Source organism: Vicia villosa, unplaced genomic scaffold (genome assembly GCF_029867415.1).
Source record: "Vicia villosa cultivar HV-30 ecotype Madison, WI unplaced genomic scaffold, Vvil1.0 ctg.001409F_1_1, whole genome shotgun sequence".
Classification (NCBI taxonomy): domain Eukaryota; kingdom Viridiplantae; phylum Streptophyta; class Magnoliopsida; order Fabales; family Fabaceae; genus Vicia; species Vicia villosa.
This window is the reverse complement of record NW_026705607.1, coordinates 248,301-272,890: the sequence shown is the minus strand read 5'-3', so window position 1 is coordinate 272,890 and position 24,590 is coordinate 248,301. Positions and strand designations below refer to the sequence as shown.

General features: G+C 39.2%; 1 non-coding gene across 1 annotated transcript; it reads right to left on the bottom strand.

Annotated features, from left to right (window-relative positions):
- Positions 1–5,014: 5,014 nt before the first annotated feature.
- LOC131635026 (small nucleolar RNA R71) lies at positions 5,015–5,121 on the bottom strand. The gene has a single exon (XR_009293703.1). It is a non-coding gene; the product is annotated as a small nucleolar RNA R71 (small nucleolar RNA).
- Between the last annotated feature and the right edge of the window lie 19,469 nt (positions 5,122–24,590).

Below are 24,590 nucleotides of genomic sequence, written 5' to 3'. Positions count from 1 at the left end.
GGTGGTAGCCAAAATTGAGAAAGCGTATGATAAAGTTTCTTGGGATTTTCTTCGGTACTTGTTGATTAAAATGGGATTTGGCACTAAGTGGCGGATGTGGATGAGATTATTAATTTTCAAAAGCAACATGTCGATTATGATCAATGGTAGTCCAACTAAGGAACTCATTGTCAAGAGGGGTCTAAGACAAGGTGACCCATTATCACCTTTTTCTTTTTGTTTTGGTTAAGGAAGCGCTTGCTAGGTTGGTTTGTAAATCCGTGGAAATAGGTGAATTTGAGAAGTTTGTTATTAATAGGAGTTGTAGTATGGATATCCTTCAATTTGCGGACGACACCTTGTTGGTCGGAGAGGGATCGTGGAAGCATGTCAAGGCAATTAAGATTGTCTTGAGAGCTTTCGAGTTGGTTTCGGGTCTCGGCATTAATTTCCATAAAAGCAAGTTAGAATCACCCTCTTGAAGGTAGAATCACCCTCTTAAAGTCTATTTTGTGCTCTCTATCCATCTTCACCTTGTCTTTTTACAAAATGCCGAGTAAAATAGTCAAGGAATTTTCTAAGATGCAAAGCAATTTCTTATGGGGAGGGGTGGAGGAAAAAAGGAAAATTCATTGGATTAGTTTGAAATTAGTGACTTTATCTTATTTGAAAGGGGGATTGGCCATTAAGAATATTGCCGACTTTAATCTTGCTCTTCTAAACAAATGGAGGTGGAAGATTATTAATGGCTCCAATTCTTTGTGGTATGAGATTTTGAAGGCCAGGTATGGTGATTTATCCATGAATGTTATATGTGGCGATGTATCTCACGTTCGGACATCTTCCTCCTTTTGGTGGCGTGATATTTTAAAGGTCGGTTCTTTTTCTTCTTCTTCTATTTCTCTGTCATCTTCATCTATATCTTCCTTGGATCCTTTAATTTCGAATTGTTGCTTCAAAGTGGGAAATGGTTTCAACACACCATTTTGGGAGGTTCGTTGGTTGAACAATTATGTTTTGATGGAGAGTTTTCCGAATCTTTTTTGGCTACTTATTTGAAAAAAGTTTCGGTGGCGGTTATGGGTGGTTGGTGTGAGGGGATTTGGAAGTGGGGTGATTTAGGTATCTCGGGGACGGCGGTTCATGAACCGGGAATCTTCTCGGAGTACATGGTGCTTCGTGATCTCTTGGAGTCTTTTGGGGGGTTACAAGAAGGGAAGGATTGTGTTGAGTGGTCTCTTGATGTGGAGAAGGGATTTACGGTGTCCTCGTGTTATTCCTGTTATGTTCAAGCGCACATTCCATTTGGACCTTTCAATAGGTGGGATGATGCTTTGGAATTGATTTGGAAGATGGAAGTTCCTTTTAGGATTAAAATTTTTGGTTGGAGACTTTTTGTGAATGGGCTCCCCACAAAAGATCAATTGGTGTATAGAGGTATTAACATTACTCATTCTAATTTAAAGTGTGTTTTTTGTGATTTGCATTTGGAAGATAGGGACCATATTTTCTTCAAATGCAATGTGATTAAATTTGTTTGGAAAGAAATTGCTAAGTGGGTGGATTATCCGGGTTGGATTATGGAAGAATGTATCCCGTTTTTTATGGAATGGCACTCGGTGGGCCGTGTTAAAAGAATTAAAGAAGGAAAATTGGGGGTGTTTTGGTTAGCCACTTCTTGGATCATTTGGTTGACAAGAAATGGGTTTTGTTTTAGAAATGAGGTTTGGAATATTAACAACATGATTTCGAATATCAAGATTTTGATATGGAGATGGTCTTTTTGTGGAGATATTGCACATTCCAATTGTAGTTTTTACGAATTTAGCAAAGACCCGGTGTCTTTTATGTCGTAAGCATAATTGGTTTGTAATATCTTTTTTTGTCGAATTTATTCCGTTTCTTGTGTAACAAAGTTGGAGAACCCTTAATTCGCCCTTATATCAATTTCTTGTTTACACAAAAAAAAACTAACACCATTATCTCACATTTCTCTTCATTCTATTAACCCACAACATTTAGCACCTATATATTTTTATAACTCAAAATCAATAAATACATTATATTTATGTGATAAATTTTTGGGTATGATGAAAAATTACGGTTATGCTTTGCAGTTCATATTCAATTCCACAAAGTCATTCACGTTCTAACAATAACTTCTCACTTAAAAATGTATGTGTTCTTTTTTTTTTCTCATATTTTTATCCTATCACTTAATTTCTATAGAAATATGATGCACTAACTGCAATTTCTTTCAAATTTTTTCTTTTGCATTTTAGCATGGATTATGCTTGAACTATTTGTTACTTTTTAAGTATCATCACTTTGAACTATTTGTTACTTTTATTGTAACACCCTTCTAAACCTCCGCGGTAATTAAAATAATGTTCAGAGTAAACATGAAAACAAAGATGTCACAATTCAAAATGAACAAAACATCAAAATCGATTGTCATGCTTCACGAGGAACGAAATACCAATTTTAATAAGTCATGTTCAACACAGCGGAATTAATTTAAAATGGAATAGCATAATCTTTACCGATGCATAAACCAATTAAAACATAATCAAAAAACCAACGGAAATAAGAGTATAATGATCAACTCTAAACTAGTGTTCCCCAGTGTTACTGATAACACGATTTTATATCGTATATTTAGCTTGAAATTCATAGATATTTATAGTATTTTCCGTTTATTATATTGATTTATTATGATATTACGCGAGTTTTTGCTTTGTTTCAGGTTTTACACTCTTATTATGACTAATTGCGAAAAAGAGAAGAAATGGAGCTAAAACGACCCATATCTATGCCTAAAAGACGAAGAATAGGTGCTGAAGTAAAAAGGGAGTGCAAATAAGGCCCAAGTGTGCTGAAAGAGACCCAAAGACTCAATGAAGAAATCCAGCCCACGAAGGAAAGCAGCCCAATGCACACAAGTAAGAGGAGACGCACGTCTCCAACGTCCCTATGCCACATCAGCAAAAGGGAGACGCACGTCTCCATTACCCTGAAGATTCTCCACTTGAGACGCACGTCTCAAGTCACGCACCCAGTCTCCCTGAAGAATCGGAGACGCACGTCTCCAAGCCAGTCTGTTGGAAGCTCCTCTTTTCACGCAAAGCAACTGCAAAGCATCCCCTATAAATAGAAGCAGTCACTTCAGTCCAAAGTGTCCGATTTCCTGCTAACGAAGTGCTGTCGAAATTGTACTGCGAATCATATTTTTTATTCTGCTTTCATTCAAACACTTATTTACTCACAACGATTTCTACACCTGAAATTGTTGTGAACTTTTTATAAATCTAGCCTTATGTTAGATTTATCATTTTTATTTCCTTGTTTTATTTTCTGCCCGTTTAACTTCCGAAGAACGGTCCAGCCAACTTGTGGTGGAGGTTCGATACTTGAAGATTTACTTGCCATTTATTTAATTCAGGTTTAATATTTACCGCCTTATTTATATTTTTATTTGCATGATATATTGTATGCCTATTAACATGTCTATTATTATAAACCGAATCTGTTTATGCATGTTTAACCATATTAATATGTCTGGCTAAATTACTAAGGTGTCGGTATGTAGAGTAAGTTAACCGAGGGATCCGAAATAAATTGGCTTAATAATGTTTTATTAAATATCACTTATTTTTGGTTTATATGTCTAATTTAATTAGTAAGTCTTAAAACCAATAGAGCGAAAGTTTGAGGGGTTAAGACGGTCAAAGGTTAAAATCAATAGAGCGAAAGTTTGAGATCTTTAACTGGATAGGAGACATAGGACATTAGTTTTAAGGATGGCGAAAGCGTATTAAAACTAATTGGGACTTATTTATTTTCAAAAATTGTTTTTACACCCGAGCGGGATGGCGGAAGCGTACGTTAGGGATATTAGCATGTTCCGAGTCAATAGAGCGAAAGTTTGAGATTAGGAGATTTAAATAGATAACAACTTCATAAAATAGGCATTTTATTAATTGCGTTGTTTCCAAAAAGCTCTTCTAAAATCTAATGGGATGGCGAAAGCGTACATTAGGATTAGGATAGTAATCTGAATCAACAGAGCGAAAGTTTGAGACGAGGATTTTTAATCAATTTAATTAGTAAAGATTTTTAGTTAAATTATGCAAAAGCCAATGGACCTTCGGATTACCTTAAGTTAAACGAAATACATACTGATACCTGTCTTTTATTATATTCTTTATTTCTCACTATCACTCTCCCTTAGAAACAATCAAAATTTTAGTAGCCCTAGCTTTACATAGTAACCTTAGATAACGGTAGATCGATTCATAGTCCCTGTGGATTCGATATCTTTTAAAACTACACGACACGACTGTGCACTTGCAGTCATCAGATTTATAGACACGTAAAGTCGCGATCAAGTTTTTGGCGCCGTTGCCGGGGACTATTTAAGTCGATATCGTAACTCACTGTTACACCGTAGAGACTAGGACAATTCTTCCCTTTCTTTCTGAACGATTGTATGCAAAATACTCGTTCACAAGGAGGAGATTTAATACAACGAATTAACGAGATCGAACGTTTCATTAACGTCAAACGTCGAGCTCGCAATCTTCCCGAAGTAGCACCAATTCCTATTAATCAGGAATTGACTTTTACTGATCAAATCAATCAAATTATCCCGAAGTTAGAGATGGCTTCTATTCGTCCTCTTAGAGACTATGCCGCTCCTTCGCGCGCTGAACCGCATTCAAGTATCGCACCACCTGCGATTGAGGCAAACAATTTCGAACTGAAACCTTCGCTGGTCCAAGCTGTTCAACAGAATCAATTCTCTGGAAGCCCTGTAGACGACCCTAACCTCCATTTATTTGTGTTCGTGCAATACGCCGACACTGTCAAAGCTAACAACGTTAGTCCCGAAGCTATTCGATTACGTCTCTTTCCTTTCTCCTTGAGAGATAGAGCTAGAGCGTGGCTTCAATCCCTTCCTTCCAATTCCATAACTACATGGGACGAATTGAAGAGAGTATTCTTAGCGAGATACTTTCTGCCTAGCAAAACTGCTATGCTTAGAGGTCAAATCAACGGATTTACCCAGAAAGATAACGAATCACTCTTCGAAGCTTGGGAACGTTACAAGGACATGCTTAGAATATGCCCTCATCATGGACTCGAACCATGGCTGATCATCCATACTTTCTATGGTGGTCTCTTATATAACACTAAAATGACTATAGATGCCGCTGCTGGCGAAGCATTAATGGACAAACCCCACGATGAAGCATACAAACTCATAGAGAACATGGCACAAAACCATTACCAATGGGGTGGAGAACGAGCTGCTCTAGAGAAAACCCAAACCAAAGGAGGAATGTACGAAGTAAGTGGTATAGACCGCGTTAACGCTAAAGTAGACGTTTTAACTCAAAAGATCGAGAACTTAACCATCACTCCTTCAGCCACCGCTGCTGCTGTAACACCTAACTGCGAGATTTGTGGATTGACTGGACATGTAGTTGCCGAATGTCAACTCTTGACTGGAGTCCCATCTGATCAAGTAAACTATGCTCAAGGAAACCCTTATTCTAACACGTACAACCCTGGATGGAAAAACCACCCGAACTTTTCTTATAAGAACAACAATGCGTTGTACGCACCTGGACAAGCACCTGTTGTACCACCTGGCTACCAAAAAGCGCCTGTAGCTGCTCAAAATACCCCTAAGAAGTCGAATCTAGAAATCATGATGGAGAACTTCATAGCTTCCCAACAACAAACCAATAAAGACTTCCTGAACCAAAACATCCACAACAGCGAGCAACTAAAACAACTATCGAACAAAGTAGATGCTTTAGCTACTCATAACAAAATGCTAGAAACTCAAATCTCACAAGTAGCCCAACAACAAGCACCTACTGCTGCCCCTGCTGGCACGTTTCCTGCTCAACCACAACCTAATCCTAAAGGACATGCGAACGCAATAACACTACGAAGTGGAACGAATTACGATGGACCTATTGATCCTAGAACTCAAAACATACCCATGTCACAACAAGAGCCAAATGAAACCCAAAAGACGTCAACTGATGACCAAACTGCTAAGACTAAAGAGAACAATAACGAAGTGGAACCTGAAAAAGAGAAACCTTATGTTCCACCACCGCCTTATAAGCCACCAATTCCTTATCCTCAGAGATTAGCTAAATCAAAAACCGAAGCGCAATTTAAAAGATTTGTAGAACTTCTGAAACAATTAAACATAACCATACCATTCACAGAAGCCATAACTGAAATTCCTTCGTACGCTAAATTCCTAAAAGAAATCTTATCAAACAAAAAGAAACTCGAGGATAACGAAACCGTAACACTTACCGCTGAATGTAGCGCTATCATCCAAAATAACATGCCTCCAAAACTGAAAGACCCTGGTAGTTTCTCTATACCCTGCGTAATAGGTAAAACCATTATAGAGAAGGCCCTGTGCGATTTAGGAGCTAGTGTTAGTTTGATGCCTCTTTCAACCTGTAAGAAACTAAATCTAGGTGAGCTTAAAGCAACGAGAATGTCTCTTCAACTAGCTGACCGTTCAGTTAAATACCCTGTAGGAATGTTAGAGAATATCCATGTTCGTGTAGGTCAATTCTACATCCCAACTGACTTCATCATTATGGATATCCAAGAAGATTCTAACATCTCGATCATATTAGGAAGACCATTTTTAGCAACCGCTGGTGCAATTATAGATGTAAAGCGAGGAAAGCTTACTTTCGAAGTAGGAGAAGAGAAAGTAGAATTTATCCTTTCCTAATTCCTAAAAGCACCTTCTATAATTGACACATGCTGTTCTGCTGACATAATCGACGAGTGTGTCAAAGAAATAAAATCCGAACCAAATAAGGAAACCGAGATCCTAAGAATTCCTATGCCGCCAATTCTTGAAGATGACAACTGGCGTGAGGAATATCAAGATGACCACCTTAGTGAATGCTTAGCTTTAACTCCCGATCCTATACCTGGACCTAAGAAACCTGCTATAGAGCTGAAAACACTTCCTACCGATCTTAGATACGAATTTCTAGACGAAGAACTAAACCGACCAGTTATAGTGAACGCCAACTTAGGACGAACCGAGACTGAAAAATTACTTAATGTCCTAAGAAAATACCCGACCGCTTTAGGATATAACATATCAGATCTGAAAGGTATAAGCCCTTCTCTGTGTATGCACCGCATTATGCTCGAAGACGATAGTAAAACCTCTAGGGAACATCAAAGGCGAATAAATCCTATTATGAGCGATGTGGTAAAAAGGAAATCCAAAAACTGCTAGAAGCAGGAATAATATATCCTATATCCGATAGTAAATGGGTTAGCCCCGTTCACGTCGTACCAAAGAAAGGAGGAGTTACTGTAATCACTAACGCTAAAGGCGAATCTGTAGCAAGACGTACCCAAACTGGATGGAGAATGTGCATTGACTATAGGAAGCTAAACAAAGCTACCTGAAAAGACCATTTCCCTTTACCTTTCATAGATCAAATGCTCGAACGCCTAGCTAAACACTCGCATTTCTGTTATCTGGATGGATACTCCAGTTTTTTCCAAATTCCTATCCACCCTGACGACCAAGAGAAGACCACGTTTACCTGTCCTTATGGTACATTCGCTTATAGACGAATGCCTTTTGGACTATGCAATGCACCCGCGACCTTCCAAAGATGCATGATGGCAATATTTGCCGACTTCTTAGATGGAATAATGGAGGTCTTTATGGACGACTTCTCTTTCTGTGGAGGAAGTTTCGAAACATGTTTAGAGAACCTCGAACTGGTACTTAAACGATGCGTAAGCGTTAACCTAGTCCTTAATTGGGAAAAATGCCATTTCATGGTTCGACAAGGAATTGTACTTGGACACATCGTATCCGATAGAGGGATCGAAGTAGATAAAGCTAAAATCGAAATTATCGAAAACCTTCAACCTCCCAAAACCGTTAGAGAAATAAGAAGTTTTCTGGGACACGCTGGTTTTTACCGACGTTTCATTAAGGATTTCTCTAAAATCACAAAACCCTTAACTGAACTACTAATGAAAGATGCCGAATTCATTTTTACCGATAAATGCACTGAAGCATTCCATACGCTTAAACGAGCATTAATCTCTGCGCCAATTATGCAACCTCCCGACTGGAATGAGCCTTTCGAAATAATGTGTGACGCAAGTGATTATGCTGTAGGAGCCGTTCTAGGGCAAAGAAAAGATAAGAAACTACATGTCATATACTATGCGAGTAGAACCCTAGACGAAGCTCAAATGAATTATGCCACGACAGAAAAAGAGTTATTAGCCGTGGTATTTGCACTAGACAAGTTCCGTTCTTACCTGGTAGGAGCCAAAATAATCATATACACTGACCATGCCGCCATTAGGTACCTCCTAACCAAAAAGGACGCCAAACCAAGACTCTTGAGATGGATCTTGTTACTACAAGAGTTCGACCTGGAAATTAAAGATAAAAAGGGTACTGAAAATGTCGTAGCAGATCACCTCTCTCGATTCGAAAATCTAAAACCCGAACAAGTACCAATTGACGATGATTTCCCTTATGAAAGACTCATCGCCCAATTAGAAGCAAATGAATTCGAACCATACCATCCAAACGCTGAAACCAACAACTTAGTTGAAATAGCTTTAGCCCGCTCTGACACACCTTGGTATGCAGATTTCGTAAACTACCTAGCTGCTGGTGTGCTTCCTCCTGATCTAAGTTACCAACAGAAGAAGAAATTCTTCCATGACCTAAAACATTACTATTGGGACGACCCACTCCTGTTCAAAAGAGGCCCCGATGGAATCTTTAGACGTTGTGTACCCAAGGAAGAAATAAGAAGCATAATAACACACTGCCATTCTGCACCGTGTGGAGGACACCATAGCACATCTAAAACCTGCGCCAAAATCCTTCAATCTGGACTTTTCTGGCCCAACCTGTGGAAAGACGTTTATTTTGCTGTAATAAACTGTGATAGATGCCAACGAACCGGAAACATTTCGAGACGCGATGAAATGCCTCAAAAGGGCATTCTTGAAGTAGAAATATTTGACGTCTGGGGAATAGACTTTATGGGTCCGTTTCCGTCGTTGTTTGGAAATCAATATATACTCGTAGCTGTCGATTACGTTTCAAAATGGATAGAGGCTATCGCTTCTCCTACAAATGATACACGAGTAGTTATCAAACTCTTCAAAAACGTCATCTTCCCTAGGTTCGGTGTGCCAAGATTGGTAATTAGCGATGGTGGTTCTCATTTCATTTCAAGAATACTTGAGAAACTCCTTCGAAAATATGGAGTAAATCATCGAATAGCTACACCATACCATCCACAAACAAGCGGACAAGTAGAAGTATCTAACCGCGAAATAAAACAAATATTGGAGAAAACTGTTGCTATATCTAGGAAAGATTGGTCAACCAAGCTAAATGAAGCTTTATGGGCTTATAGAACAGCTTTCAAAACTCCAATAGGAACTACCCCATTCAAACTCGTTTATGGAAAATCATGCCACCTACCGGTAGAGTTAGAACATAAAGCCTATTGGGCCATTAAGAACTTAAACCTAAACTACACTGCCGCTGGTGAGAGACGACTTCTAGACATAAACGAATTGGAAGAACTTAGACAAGACGCTTACGAAAACGCCAAAATCTATAAAGAGAGAACGAAAAAATGGCACGACAAGCGTATATCTAGGAAAAAATTTAGCATAGGCGATAAAGTACTTTTATTTAATTCTAGACTAAAATTATTTCCTGGTAAGTTACGATCTAGATGGTCTGGCCCTTTCGAAATAACTAACATATTTCCGAGTGGAGCGATAGAAATCAAAGGAGAAACCGTCAAATCTTTTGTCGTAAATGGGCAACGTCTTAAGTATTACCATCATCTCGAACACGATGAAAACATCGAAGTTTTTAAACTTGACGAACTGCCCGCTCTTTCGAAAAAATAGTTTTCTATTTTTAAAATCGTCGAGCTTACGACATAAAACAAAGCGCTTGGTGGGAGACAACCCACATTTATTTATTCTTTTATTTTATTTTATTTTTATTTTTAACCTTTTAATTTTCATTTAAATAATCTATTCTATTTTTAATTATTCTAATTTTAATCATTTTTTACTTTTTTCATACATCTTATAATAATTATTATAATTATAACTGCTATCTTAATTCGAGAAAATATTTCCTTTTTATAATTATATTTATTATTATAACTTGTTACTTAATTTTATTTTATTTTATTTTTAAAATCGACACTAGCCTAGTTCTAACTTAATCTTAATATTTTCAACTTCTAGGTTTTTCTTAACTACTAACTAAGATGCAAGAAGTCGATAATATGGAAGTTGTGTTCCGTGGTAGAGGACAAGAAGCAAGATTTGATAAGCTGGCTGAAAGACAAATGGAATTGACTTGCTACCCTCACCAACCGACTATGGTACGACTTGGTATCGAAGAAAGCGTTTTGCACCTGCTAAACCAAATTGGTTGGACTGGTTCTCACTTGTTCCGCAAGTTTAGTACCTACCGGAAGCTCACTCTGGAGTTCTTGAGCTCCCTGACCTATCTTCCTAACCGTGGACAAGGACTGAGAAAAGGAGTCATTCTCTTTAGACTCTTTGGTATGGAATTTAATTTTTGCATCCGAGATTTTGCTGAAATGCTAGAGCTACCTCATGGATCAGATGCATACACCACAGTAGTTGAAGACAGTCTTGCTTACTGGGAGTTGGAAAAATATTGGGGCAAGATCACTGGAAACGACAACCCTGAAGAGAACGAATTCCAATCTGAGAACATCCATAACCCCGCTTTCAGATACTTCCATAAGATCATCGCTCACTACATTTTTGGAAAACCTGATAACATCACTGAAGTTTCTAGAGAAGAGTTATTCATCATGTTCTGCTCCTCTCAGAATCGCCCGGTCAACGCCATCGCATTCATGCTAACAAACTTCGAGCGCATCACGCAAGACGAAGTTTCACCTATTAGGATCGGCGGATTTGTCACTATGATTGCTAATGCTATACGAATGAGAGTACCTTTGCTTAGATTGACACCTCTTGGTTCCCACAACTCTATGGACATTCAATTCTGCTTTAACCGAGGAATCATCGGTAACCTTGGACCTGATCAGTTTGATTTACTCATTGATAACAAAGTATTGGCTCAGTTCACTTTACCGAGTCCAAGGACGAGTGTGCACAACCCTGCTAACTGGCTTTACTATGGTCAGATTCCTGAGAGAGAACCCTCCCCTGAAACCCCTCAAGCTTATGAACATTTTGATGAGGAAATGCACGTATCAGAATCTGAGCCTGACACTCCTCCTGGATACTATGACCCTAATCCTGAAGATGAACCCATTCCTGATTATGAACCTCTTTCTGTAGATGAACCTATATCTGAGTATGAGCCTGAAACTCATTCTGAAGATTCTGTTGATGATTACACTGTTGATATGACTGATGTCGAGCTCGAGCAACAACAACCCGCTACATCCACCGCATCAGTAAATCAAAGAATGCCTAATCTAAACACGCACGAGCAAGCCATCACTGCACTACAACAAGATGTACAACATGTGCGCAACGAGCTTCACACTTTGCAAATGCATTTCTTCGATTTCATCGACACCGTCAATGCTCAGTTCGACGAAGTTTTCAAACACATTTATTCTAATGTGAATAACAATAGACGTGGCTAGATGTTGCCGTTTAGATTATTAGATTTTATTTCTAGTTTTAGTAATTTCAATTCCTAGTTTAGAATTTAATTTTCTGCACTTTTACATTCTGTTCCTGTAACACTTAGTACCGGTTTAATTTTAAATGCAATATTCCATTTATTAGTGCTACTGTGTTTTACTGCATTACTATTAACTGCCATATATTCCTGGTTATCACTATTTTTTGCTGTTTATAGTATGAAACAATGACACTGTTCTGAACTATTATTCATACTTAATGTCATCTGTCAGAACCTGTCTTGACCATTGCATGCGTGGAAAACCACTTACCTGAGCTAGGAGACGCACGTCTCCAATCATGTGGGACCAGGCCTCAGCATGCAAAGGACAGGAGACGCACGTCTCCATGCCCTGTCCCCCAGCAGACTGACTGCCTGAGACGCGCGTCTCCCAAGGCCAGCAGTCTGCACCATTTGACCACGCATAAAGACCATATTGATTCCCTCTTGAATTTTGAATTTGAATTTCAAAATTCATTCTTCCTCATTCTTCCCCTATTTATTCCATTTAAACACCATAAACATCATTCATCCTCCATCATTCACCTCTTAATTCTTCATCATTTCCTAACCTTCTATTCCATTCAAACTTCAAACACCACCATTAATCCATTTTAATTCTCCATTAACCTCACCGTTCTCAAACCTCACTATAAAACCACACCACCACCACTCTTACTTTTCACAACCTTCATACCATTTTCTACCATTCTACTCTCATTTCTATTTTCCATTTTCAAAACTCACCATGCCTCCACGTTCAATCATCCGTAGTGTGCGTCCTGAGAGACCACCTCCCGACCTTTCAAATATTATTTTTCGAGAAGACGACAATGATGCTCAAAGAACCAAATACCTCGCTTTCTATGAACGTTCGTTCGTTCCCACAAAATTTGTGAACACCGAATGTCTAGAAACTCTAGGCCTCATTGATGGTGTCACCCGTTTACTCACTAAATCTAGCCTACACCATCTTTGTACCGAACCCGTACCCACTTATGAGCCGCTCGTCTTAGAGTTCTTGAGTTCTTTCAACTACGACACTCCTTCTAATCAACCGCTCTCAACCGGTAGCATCCAATTTCGGATGTTCAACCGTGAATATACTTTGGATCAAGAAGTAGTGGCTACGTACTTGCACTTTAATACGTCACCAAATGCTCTCCGCACTATCTTTCAAGAACTCAATGGTCGTTCATGGGAGCAACATGCTTTCCACCTGTGGTTTAATCTCACTGGCGAAGTTCCTACTGGTTGGAGGGCTCTACATGCTTCTCACATTCAAAACCCCGCTATACGTTATTTTCAACGTGTTTTGGGGCATACTATTTTTGCGAGATCCAACAACCATAAGGTAAATCAACATGAACTATTTTTCCTTTACTGTGCGCTAAACAATATCCGTTTCAATGCCGCACCTTTCATGCTCCAACATATCCAAGGCTGTGTCAACGCCTCCGCTACAAACCCCTTTTTGTTTGGCGGACTTATTACCACCTTGGCATGTGCTCTAGGCCTTGGTGATGATCTCCTCTCACTCTCTCATCTCATGCTACCTGCTCAATCACTCGACCTCACTTATTGCCGTGACTCCCACTTGGTTTCACCCCGCCATGATGGCCGATACACTTTGGTCGTCAACAAAGTTCTGATTCCTTATGTCATCCTTCCGTGCCCCGAAAGAATCAACATCCGTTATGTTCAACGTTGGAGGCTCATTGAAGAAAATCCTCAAGATAACCAACCTGAACATCCTAATGAACCTGTGGATGCAAATGAAGAAGAACTCAACCAAGGACAAGCTGATGTCAACCAACCTCCTCAAAACAACCCTCCGCCTATCACTCTTGAAGCCATGTATGCTGCAATTCAACGACAAGACCACCTATTTCAAGCTATGCAGACTAATCAAAATGAAACACTGAGGCTTATTCGAGAGATGCAACAGGAGCACCGTGACTATGCTATTAGGAACAAAGGCCAATACACTGAAATTGCTACACAATTGCATGATCTTAACATTCGTGTGAATGGCTCTCCTACTGATAGACATCGCCGTGTTCGTACAAGAGGCGCAAGCAGTTCTCGCAACCGCAACACTGAGGAGTAGTTCTTATGCACTGAGGACATTGCATCATCTAAGTCTGGGGGAGTCGTATTACTTACTTTAGTTTTATTTCCTTTTAGTTTATTTCCTTTCTTTCTAGTTTATTTCCCTTCCTTGTAATGTTTTTTCTAATTCAATAAAGAATATTTATGGAATTTCAAGTTTTATCTTTATAATTCCGTAGTTATTTCAATTTCTTCCATTTTCTTGAGCCATAACAAAAATTTTGCTCTTAAACGATAAACGCAAACCCCACACGTTTGAGAAATACGAAGCTACTCAAACACTCAACGCATAGAAATTGATTCAAGTCAATAACCTTATTGTCCCAACACTCTAAAACCCCCAAGTATGCGTAACCGATTTGAATACCCGTTATACCGAAACCATCGACTTTAATTTTTGAAGTAACCCTTAGTAGTTTATTCTAGCAGTCGGCACCGTCTTAGATACAAACTACGCAGAGAGTCGATGAATATAAGTGTATGATCCTCATAATAATAATTATGTGCTTAACCATAATAAGAAATGTGCCTACTAAGTAAGGTGATCCTCACAAGATCATTTAACCTAACGGTCGCAAATCTCAAATACAAAGAATTTAAAAACTCATTGTTGATTGGTTCAGAAGTCATCTGGTACTGAACTTGGTAGGAAGGACTATTGTCCGATTCCCCACGATCTACAAGTGAATGCTAAGGAGTATACCACATATTGTGCCAGAACTCCATGAGAAGGATCATAGTCACTAACCGACTACTCTGCTATGTGCGTGTCAAGATAAAGGGCTTAATGTGATTGCGCGCGAATGAAAAGGGTAAAACATGATGACGAGTCAAAAGGTCGAGCTATAATGGCATGATTCGGATTGGTATGCATACCGGGAGTTGTCTAGTGTCGCTACTATAAGTTTATTATTTGAATTTGAAACATTATTTTCAAACAAAAACACAATGTAGCTGAGTATGACCAAACGATGTGGTGGAAGCGTGTTTCATTTTGCTGTCCTCCCATTTCTATCTTGTTATTTTGTTTGAGGACAAGCAAAGGTTCAAGTCTGGGGGAATTTGATAACACGATTTTATATCGTATATTTAGCTTGAAATTCATAGATATTTATAGCATTTTCCGTTTATTATATTGATTTATTATGATATTACGCGAGTTTTTGCTTTGTTTCAGGTTTTACACTCTTATTATGACTAATTGCGAAAAAGAGAAGAAATGGAGCTAAAACGACCCATATCTATGCCTAAAAGACGAAGAATAGGTGCTGAAGTAAAAAGGGAGTGCAAATAAGGCCCAAGTGTGCTGAAAGAGACCCAAAGACCCAATGAAGAAATCCAGCCCACGAAGGAAAGCAGCCCAATGCACACAAGTAAGAGGAGATGCACGTCTCCAACGTCCCTATGCCACATCAGCAAAAGGGAGACGCACGTCTCCATTACCCTGAAGATTCTCCACTTGAGACACACGTCTCAAGTCACGCACCCAGTCTCCCTGAAGAATCGGAGACGTACGTCTCCAAGCCAGTCTGTTGGAAGCTCCTCTTTTCACGCAAAGCAACTGCGCCAATTTGTTGAAAGTATTTGTGGGTAAATATTTTCTGTAATATATCGTATCCACAGGGATTGGTTAATATCACTGCCGTTCTATAGTTGTTTATTTTGAGTTAGGAAATTTGGTTTGGTTTGTTTTATACTTCTAATAATATCAAAAGCAAATAATAAAATAAAAGTAAGTAAAGGACTTTGTGTTAACAAATAAAGAAAGATGTTGAGCCTTTAGGGTTCATCAACCTAATCCTATACAATTATCAATTAATTCCCAATAGAACAATCCTTTGAATCACTATCTTCACTTATCCTCAAATAAGATTCCATGTCTGCAAATCAAATTAGATAAACTTTTACCGATATGAGATTCGATCTCTCCAAATATCAATATCGATAATAGTGATTAAGAACGATAATTATGAAAACCCAATCCCAATTCCATCTCTGCAAATTGCAATTGAATCAATATAGTAACCTAGGGCAAAAGTTAAATCCTTTCTTTCGATCAAAGATTCAACGATAATTTAAGAATAAAAACAAGGTTTTCTTATTGATAATGAATTCAAATAATTGTTCACAGGAATTAATCAATGGTAATGTATAATCATAGGTTAACTACTACCTTAGACTCAACAAGAGGGATTTAGCTCTCCATAGACATGAAGAACACACAAGAATTAATAGAAGGATTCATCTTCATCAATGGAATGTCTTCGATTGGTAACGAATTGGCCTTCAATTGTTATTCTTAGCTGCCATCTCAGAATGCTCTCCTAATTTCGCTCTTCACAAAGTTCTCTAACCCTTTTCTCTCTTGGAAGCTAGGGTTTTTAAACAGAATTTTTGGGCTTTTAACGCCGAGGCCGCGGCGCGGCAACGGGCTGGCGCGGCGCGCCCCTCAAACAGAGATGTTTTCGCGGCGCAAGGAAGAACTCTCGCGGCGCGACCTTTGCAAAAACCAACTTTTTCCTTTGCCTTTGAGACTTCAAGCTCTCTATCCTCCTCATGTTCTTCTTAAGTTCCAATTCAGCTCAAAACCTGCAACAATAACACCCACAACTGATTCGATTTGCTTTATACATGAACTAAACTTATTCAGTTCAATTCTTCATAAAAACCTATGGATTCATCACATTTTGCATTGGTTTGGAGACTAAATCACTTCTATTAACACATGAATTTACCATTAATTTACTCCTAACAAACTCTCCCCAACTTAGAGTTTTGTTTGTCCCTAAACAAAATTACTTACCTCCAGCAAAGTTTACCGACAATCAAGCAACAAGTTTTTCAAAAAAATTTTCTCAAGTGGTTCAATCCAGTAACTAAGTCAAATAGTCTTCTTCTACCTGCAAACTCAGAATATCCACATGAAACAAACGTTGAAAGCAAATTACCTCCAGAAGTTCAAAACACTACACAATTGTAATTGAATCAGCACTAATCACTCTCATCAAAAAGTATGATGAATAAAAGAGGGGTTAAACACTCATCCAAACAATTAAATCAACAAAGATCCATATCATACGTTCACCAAATTGTCAGCATCAAGTCTTGTGGAATCGGAGAATCAGAAGGTCTTTCTCGGGTTGTAATGTGGTTTAGATTCAAAGAAAAGAAGATAATCAAGGGTTGTTCCTAATATAGGGAAGCATCCAATTCATAACTTATTTCTTTTTCTCTAAAACTCTACTTCCTTTACCTGTCCATCTTTTTTCATTCATTCGTAGCTTGATTCTTCTTTTTCACTTTTTTTTTTCAACAATCTTTATATTCAAAAGTTGTTACTTCTCTTTTTTTTTTTTCAAGCTACGACTTCTTTTATCTTTCACCGATTACCATAAGTACTTACTCTTCTTTTGAATGTGACTCTCCCCAACTTGGAGATCAACCTGTATTCAGATTATATGAATGCTCCCCTACTTTCTATAAAGGTCAAAGAGAAAACACATCACCAAATTTTATGGTTGATGGTCCAAAACAAAACTTTTTATTGAGATCAAAACTCACCAGGTATTTTCCTTGGTGCATATTATGATGCTTATCTTGACCTCAGGCTCAAAGAATGGTTAGCAACGGATCACACTCTCACAGAAGCAAATAAGTTTTTTCATTGGAATAGGCTAAAAGAACTCTCAGATTCAAACAAGTGCCTAAATCACTTTCACAGATTTCCACAAACGATGCAACAAACGGTTTAGCATGATACAAACACGTCAAAATAATTGATGGTCTCCTGCATATAGTAAACAGTGGAAAGCTTTCCTCACAATGGTTAAGGCTAAGCCGATCCAACAAACAATGTACCATAAAGAACTTCTGACAGTATTTACTAACACCTTAAGTTTCATTGCACACATTAAGAGTTTGAGTTCAAAAATTCATACCTGCTTTGTTACTTATTGAAAAAGAAAGTGAAACTGAAAAATTTTGAACATTCACTTCCTACCACTTTCATACATGTTGCTTCATTGTTGATACTTCGCTTGAGATTCCCGCTTTGTTATGGGACTACCTACTCTAACTGGGAGTACAAAAAAAACTAAAACTGAAAGAAACAACGAATTGCAATACTTAACATAACTTAATTCAAATAAAACAAGTCATAGTGACCACTAAGGTCCACTAGAGTCTAGATCAGATAAACAGAAAACAAAAACAGCAGTCTTATCATCAACTCAATTACCAACACAAAACAATTTTTCACTCACTCGTACATCACCTCTCAAATCTCAAACAAACATGGCATCAATATCTGCCTCAATATCCGCCTCATTCTCCTGGCCTTGGTTATCAGCCCCAGCAGTACCACCTGCATCAGCACCTGTACCAGTACCTGCATCCCCCCCAACAGGAAAAGGGTTGGTCTCCGGCCAACCACAGTAAGTGAAGTAGCTTTCCCTGGTTGGGAAAGTTCTCTCTTCAGGAGCTACAGACAGGTTCCTGAATTGTTGCTGCATAGCATCGTGCAGAAAGATCTGGGACCTCTGATTTGCTTCAAACATAGCAGAATAATAATGATGGGCTACCAGAGGGTCAAAAGGGGCTGCACTACCCTGAGGGGGTGCTGCAGAAACAGAAGGTCCAGCTGGCGGAGGATCGGTTGCTTGATCCCTATAATATGGCTTCGCATAAAACCTGTCAATAAAAACATCATCAATAAAAGTGTTAATAACGTGATGTCCCTGTGCAGGAATTTCCACTCCGGCGTCTTTACAAAGACCCATAATCAATCCAGGTAATGGCAACACACATTTGGCATTAATGCCATGTTGTGTGTCACTCAAAGCAGCTCGTCTCAATTCCTGGGAGAGGATGAATGCGACATCAACAGAGTTTTCCATCATGATTGTGGTTATTAAGAAAGCCACATCAAGAGGAATGGTGGTGACATGAGTCCTTGGTCGGATGTTGTAGAGGATCACCGACAGAATTCCCCTTGCTGAAACCTTTAGATCCTTCCTGTTGTAGTGAGTTGGATTCCGTTGCCGACTAAGCTCTGGTCCTCGCCCCCTAGTACAAATGTTCTCCGTCATCAGTTCCACAAAGTCGACACAATTGTTGACATTCTGCCGGTAGAAGCATTTTTCATTCTCACCCAATTGGAGTGGTTCCCCTAAAAATTTACTGATTGACTCTCTGTCAAACGCCACAGTTTTTCCTCTTAAATAGGACTGATAAGAGTAAGCGACAGATTCATCAGTAGTCTTGATTGCATTGGCATAAAATTCCTTGTCTATGTCATAGTCAATCACTGTGTGTGGTTCAAACACTTTTTCCCAATTCCTGTTTTCCAGAAAACCCCACATATTAGCATAAGGAGCATCTTCATCTCCCCGAGGTACAACAACTTTTTCAGCCAAGATGGTTCTCGAGCCCAGAATCTTGAACCTGTCGGCTTGAGCCCGACCTAAAAACTTCTCAGATTGGTTGCCCGTAGCACGGGATCCGCGAGGACCTGAGCTTGTTAACTTTGTGCGTACTCTCTTGGCTGGGTGCATCTTGCCGTTGAATGAGTAACGATGAAAAATAGTGCACTAGGTGAGTGATTGGCGCTCTGAACCAGCAGTTGCGTCTTTGGGGCTTGGAAGGTGTAAAAGATAGAATGAGGGGGAAGTGGGGTTTTTTTCAAAATAAAACCTATTTTTAGCCCTGCACCGCGGCGCGCAATATGAATCCCGCGGCGCACAAATAATTCTGTTTGGCGTCGCGGCGCGCAATTACTGCCCGCGGCGCGGTCTTTTTTTTTAAAAAAAAGAAAGAACTTTTTGTTGCTTGTTCCCCCACTTCACTCTTTTGTAACTTCCATTGTGCTGATGGCACTGATTGATGATAATCCATAAAAATAAAAGATGAAATTAAAAGAAAATTACTTAAAATAAAAGATGCTTACTCTGTTGGGTTGCCTCCCAATAAGCGCTTCGTTTAACGTCGCATGGCTCGACGGTTAAACTCCTTTGACTAGGAGTTCAACAGGGAGATTGTGCATACTTCTCTATCAAACTCTCCCCCAAGATAGCTTTTTAACCGTTCTCCATTAACGGTCCAACTGTCTTTGGTCTTACCATCTTCAATAGTAATGGCCCCGTAGGGTTTAACTTCCTTGATTATAAATGGTCCTGACCACTTAGACTTTAATTTGCCTGGGAAGAGCCTGAGCCTGGAGTTGAATAGTAATACAAGGTCGCCTACCTTGAACTCTTTCTTTTTTAGTCTCTTATCATGGTACCTTTTCATATTTTCCTTATACATTTTATTAGACTCATATGCTAGGTACCTGAATTCCTCAAGTTCATGGAGTTGATTCTTCCTCTTCTTATACGCCAAACTATCATCTCTATTGAAGAAACGAAGGGCCCATAGTGCTTTGTGCTCCACCTCCACCGGTAAATGACATGCCTTACCATAAACCATTTGAAAAGGTGATGCACCAGTTGGTGCTTTGTATGTTGTCCTGTATGCCCACAAGGCATCATCTATCCTTACCGACCAGTCTTTACGGGACTCGGACACTGTCTTCTCGAGAATGTTCTTGATTGCTCGATTGGAAATCTCTGCTTGCCCGTTGGTTTGGGGATGATAAGGTGAAGCTATCTTGTGGTTGATATGATATTTGTCCAGCACTTTTGCCACCTGTTCATTAACAAAATGAGATCCGCCATCGCTTATGATCACTCTAGGCATGCCAAAACGTATGAATATGTTACGATTTAAAAATTTTAGCACTGTTTTGGCCTCCGCCTTTGGTGTAGCGATGGCTTCAACCCACTTGGAGACATAATCCACTGCAACTAAAATATATTCGTTAGTAAAAGAGGGAAGAAATGGCCCCATAAAATCGATGCCCCAACAATCAAAAACTTCTACTTCAATGATGGTTTGAAGTGGCATCTCATCCCGTTTACTTATCCCACCAACTCTTTGGCATTTGTCACAACTCTTTGCATGGTGATGGGCGTCTTTGAAAATTGTTGGCCAGAAAAATCCGGATTGGAGGACCTTTGTTGTCGTCCTCCATCCATTAAAATGACCACCACTTAGTGAATTATGACAATGCCACAAGATTTGTTGGGCTTCTTCTTCAGTCACACATCTTCTTAGAATTCCATCCTTACCTATCTTGAACAAGTATGGGTCGTCCCACACATAGTACTTTGCATCGGCTAACAACTTTTTCTTTTTGTTCCAGTCAAAGTCCTCCGGTATCATACCGGTTGCTTTATGATTAGCCAAGTCGGCGAACCAAGGTCTTGTTTGTATTTCAAAAAGTTGTTCATCCGGGAATGTCTCATTTATTTCAGCTTCTTGGTGGGTGACATTTACATTGACCAACCGAGATAAATGATCTGCTACCACATTTTCTGACCCTTTTTTATCCCGGATTTCTATGTCAAATTCTTGTAAGAGAAGGACCCAACGAATGAGTCTTTGCTTCGAATCCGGTTTGGTGAGCAAATATTTTATGGCTGCATGGTCAGTATAAATCACCACGTTTGACCCAATGAGATAGGATCTGAATTTTTCAAGAGCATACACTATAGCTAAAAATTCTTTTTCTGTGGTAGCATAATTGACTTGAGCGTCATTTAGCACCTTGCTTGCATAGTGTATGACATGAAAAACTTTTCCTTTCCGTTGGCCTAACACCGCACCTTTGGCATAGTCGCTAGCATCACACATGAGTTCAAAATGGTTGTTCCAATCTGGTGCTACTATAACAGGTGCGGTAGCTAGCCGTTCTTTCAGGTCATTGAAGGCTTTAACACAAGATTCATCAAAATTAAAACACGTACCTTGGTTGAGTAAATTACTCAAAGGCTTGGCGATCTTGGAAAAATCTTTAACAAACCTTCTGTAGAATCCTGCATGACCTAAAAAGCTTCGTACTCCTTTGACATTTATTGGAGGTGGGAGTTTTGAAATTACCTCCACCTTGGCTTGGTCTACTTCAAGTCCTCTTGAAGATACTTTGTGTCCTAGTACAATGCCTTCTGTTACCATAAAATGGCACTTCTCCCAATTAAGTATCAAATTGGTCTCAATACACCTTCCAAGTGCCACGTCTAGATTGTTCAAGCATATATCAAACGTCTTTCCGAACACTGAAAAGTCATCCATGAATACTTCAATACTCTTTTCGATAAGGTCAGAGAATATGGCTTGCATGCATCGTTGAAAAGTTGCTGGGGCATTGCATAGTCCAAATGGCATCCTCCTATATGCGAAGATTCCAAATGGACATGTAAATGCTGTCTTCTCATGATCCTCTGGGTTGACTACGATTTGATTGTATCCGGAATACCCATCCAGAAAGCAATAGTAATTCTGCCCCGATAATCTCTCAAGCATTTGATCCATGAATGGTAATGGAAAGTGGTCTTTCCTTGTTGCTTTGTTGAGTCTCCGGTAATCTATGCACATGCGCCACCCGGTCACAGTTCTAGTAGGTATGAGTTCATTTTTGTCATTACGGATTACCGTCATGCCCCCCTTCTTTGGAACAACTTGCACCGGACTTACCCATGCACTATCAGAAATTGGGTAAATCATTCCTGCTTCTAGGAGTTTGATCACCTCTTTCCTTACTACCTCTTTCATTGTGGGATTCAGTCTTCTTTGTGGTTGGGCCACTGGTTTGAAGTCTTCTTCTAACATAATCTTGTGCATGCAATATGCGGGGCTGATACCTTTCAAATCTGCCAATACCCATCCGATTGCTGCTTTATTCTTTTGAAGGATTTGTATGAGTCTTGCCTCTTCTGTAGCATTTAATTTTGAGCTAATAACGACCGGTTTACTTCCCTCTTCATCTAAAAATACATACTTCAAATGAGTTGGGAGCGATTTTAGTTCTAGCTTCGACTCTTTCACTTCTTTTTCAGCTCCAAATCCTCCACTTTGTCTTCTTTGTTAGATGTGTTGCCACCTTTCTCTAATTCTTTTAGAAACAACTCAATTTCGTTTTCTTCTTCTTGAGTGAGAACATTAAATGAATCAACAAGAGATCTCTCTAAGGGGTTAGAAAGATGAATTTGGCTTGCTACTTCTTCGGCACTTGCTTCAGTTACATCCATGCGAAAACAATCATTCTTGTCTTTGGGTTGTTTCATGGCATCAAAGAGGTTAAAACATACCTCTTCATCTTGGACTCTTAGCTTCATTATACCGTCATCGATGTCAATCATCATCCGGGCTGTTTTCATGAATGGTCTTCCAAGAATGATAGGTGAATCTTTATCTTCTTCCATATCAATCACCACAAAATCTACCGGGAACAAAAATTTGTCAACTTTCACTAACATGTCTTGTGCAATTCCATATGGGAGAGTGGTAGACTTGTCTGCTAGTTGCAAAGTCATTCTTGTTGCTTTCATCTCAATATTTCCCAACCGCTTGACTATTGATAAAGGAATTAAATTTATGCTTGATCCGAGATCAATTAATCCATTCCCAATATTTTGATTTCCTATTGTAACCGGTAAAGTGTCTCTTCCAGGATCTCTCGCCTTTTGAGGAAGGCGCGATATGATAGCACTACATTGTGCATCAAGTATAACAACCTCTTCTTCTTCCGGTCTTTTCTTCTTTGTCAAGATATCTTTCATAAATTTCGCATATTTTGGCATTTGGGCAATAGCTTCAGAGAATGGAATATTAATTTGTAGTTGCTTAAAAATTTCCATAAACCTGGCATATTGTCTAGCGTTGTCTTTCTTTGAAGGAGCATGAGGATATGGCAAATGTTGACTTGGAATCGTGTTGTTCGCCATCTTATCTTTAGCACTCCTTCTTTTTAATTTCTCCTTCTTGACTTCTCTACTCATATCTTCCTCTTCAGCCCCCTTGTTAATAATTTCATATTCTTCATCTTCTCCATCATGTTTTTCATCTTCCTTTTCTTTATCGTCTTCGACCTCATTAGTTTCCGTCTCATCCTTTCCACCTTTTTGTCCAGACCTTGTTACCACTGCTTTGCAATGTTCCCTTGGGTTTTCTTGAGTGTTGGCCGAGAAAGTTGCATTTGATTGATTAGTGGCAATCTGCTTAGCAAGTTGGCCCGCTTGAGTTTCCAAACTCTTTATAGCTGCGTCTTGATTCTTTTGATTTGTCATGGACATTTGCATAAATTGTGTCATAGTTTCTTCTAGCTTTGATTGTCCTCCTTGTTGTGGTGGTGGTTGAGTGTACGGTTGGAAGGCTTGTTGTTGATACCCTTGATTCGGTGGCCTTTGTTGGTACCCTTGATTGTTATATCTTGGCGGATAGCCTTGTTGGTATGGCTGATTTTGATATTGATTCGGCCTTTGTCCTTGGTTATTATTCATGTAATTCACTTCTTCTTCTTGCACTGGTGGGCAGAATCCTGTTTGATGATCTCCCTTGCACAATTCGCACTTAGCAACTTGATATGAATTAGATACCCCGTTCAGCTCCTTGATTTGTTGTGGTAATTTAGACATTTTTTGTGTCAAAAGTTCCACTTGTGAAGTTAACAATTTGTTCTGAGCAAGTAGAGCATCACTGTTGTTCAACTCTAACATTCCGGGTTTCTTATCTCTTACTGTTCGATCATGATTGCCTTGACGATCATTTAGAGCCATTCGCTCTATTATCTGAGTAGCTTCTTCAGGTGTTTTGGACATGAGAGAACCACCAGCTGTGGCGT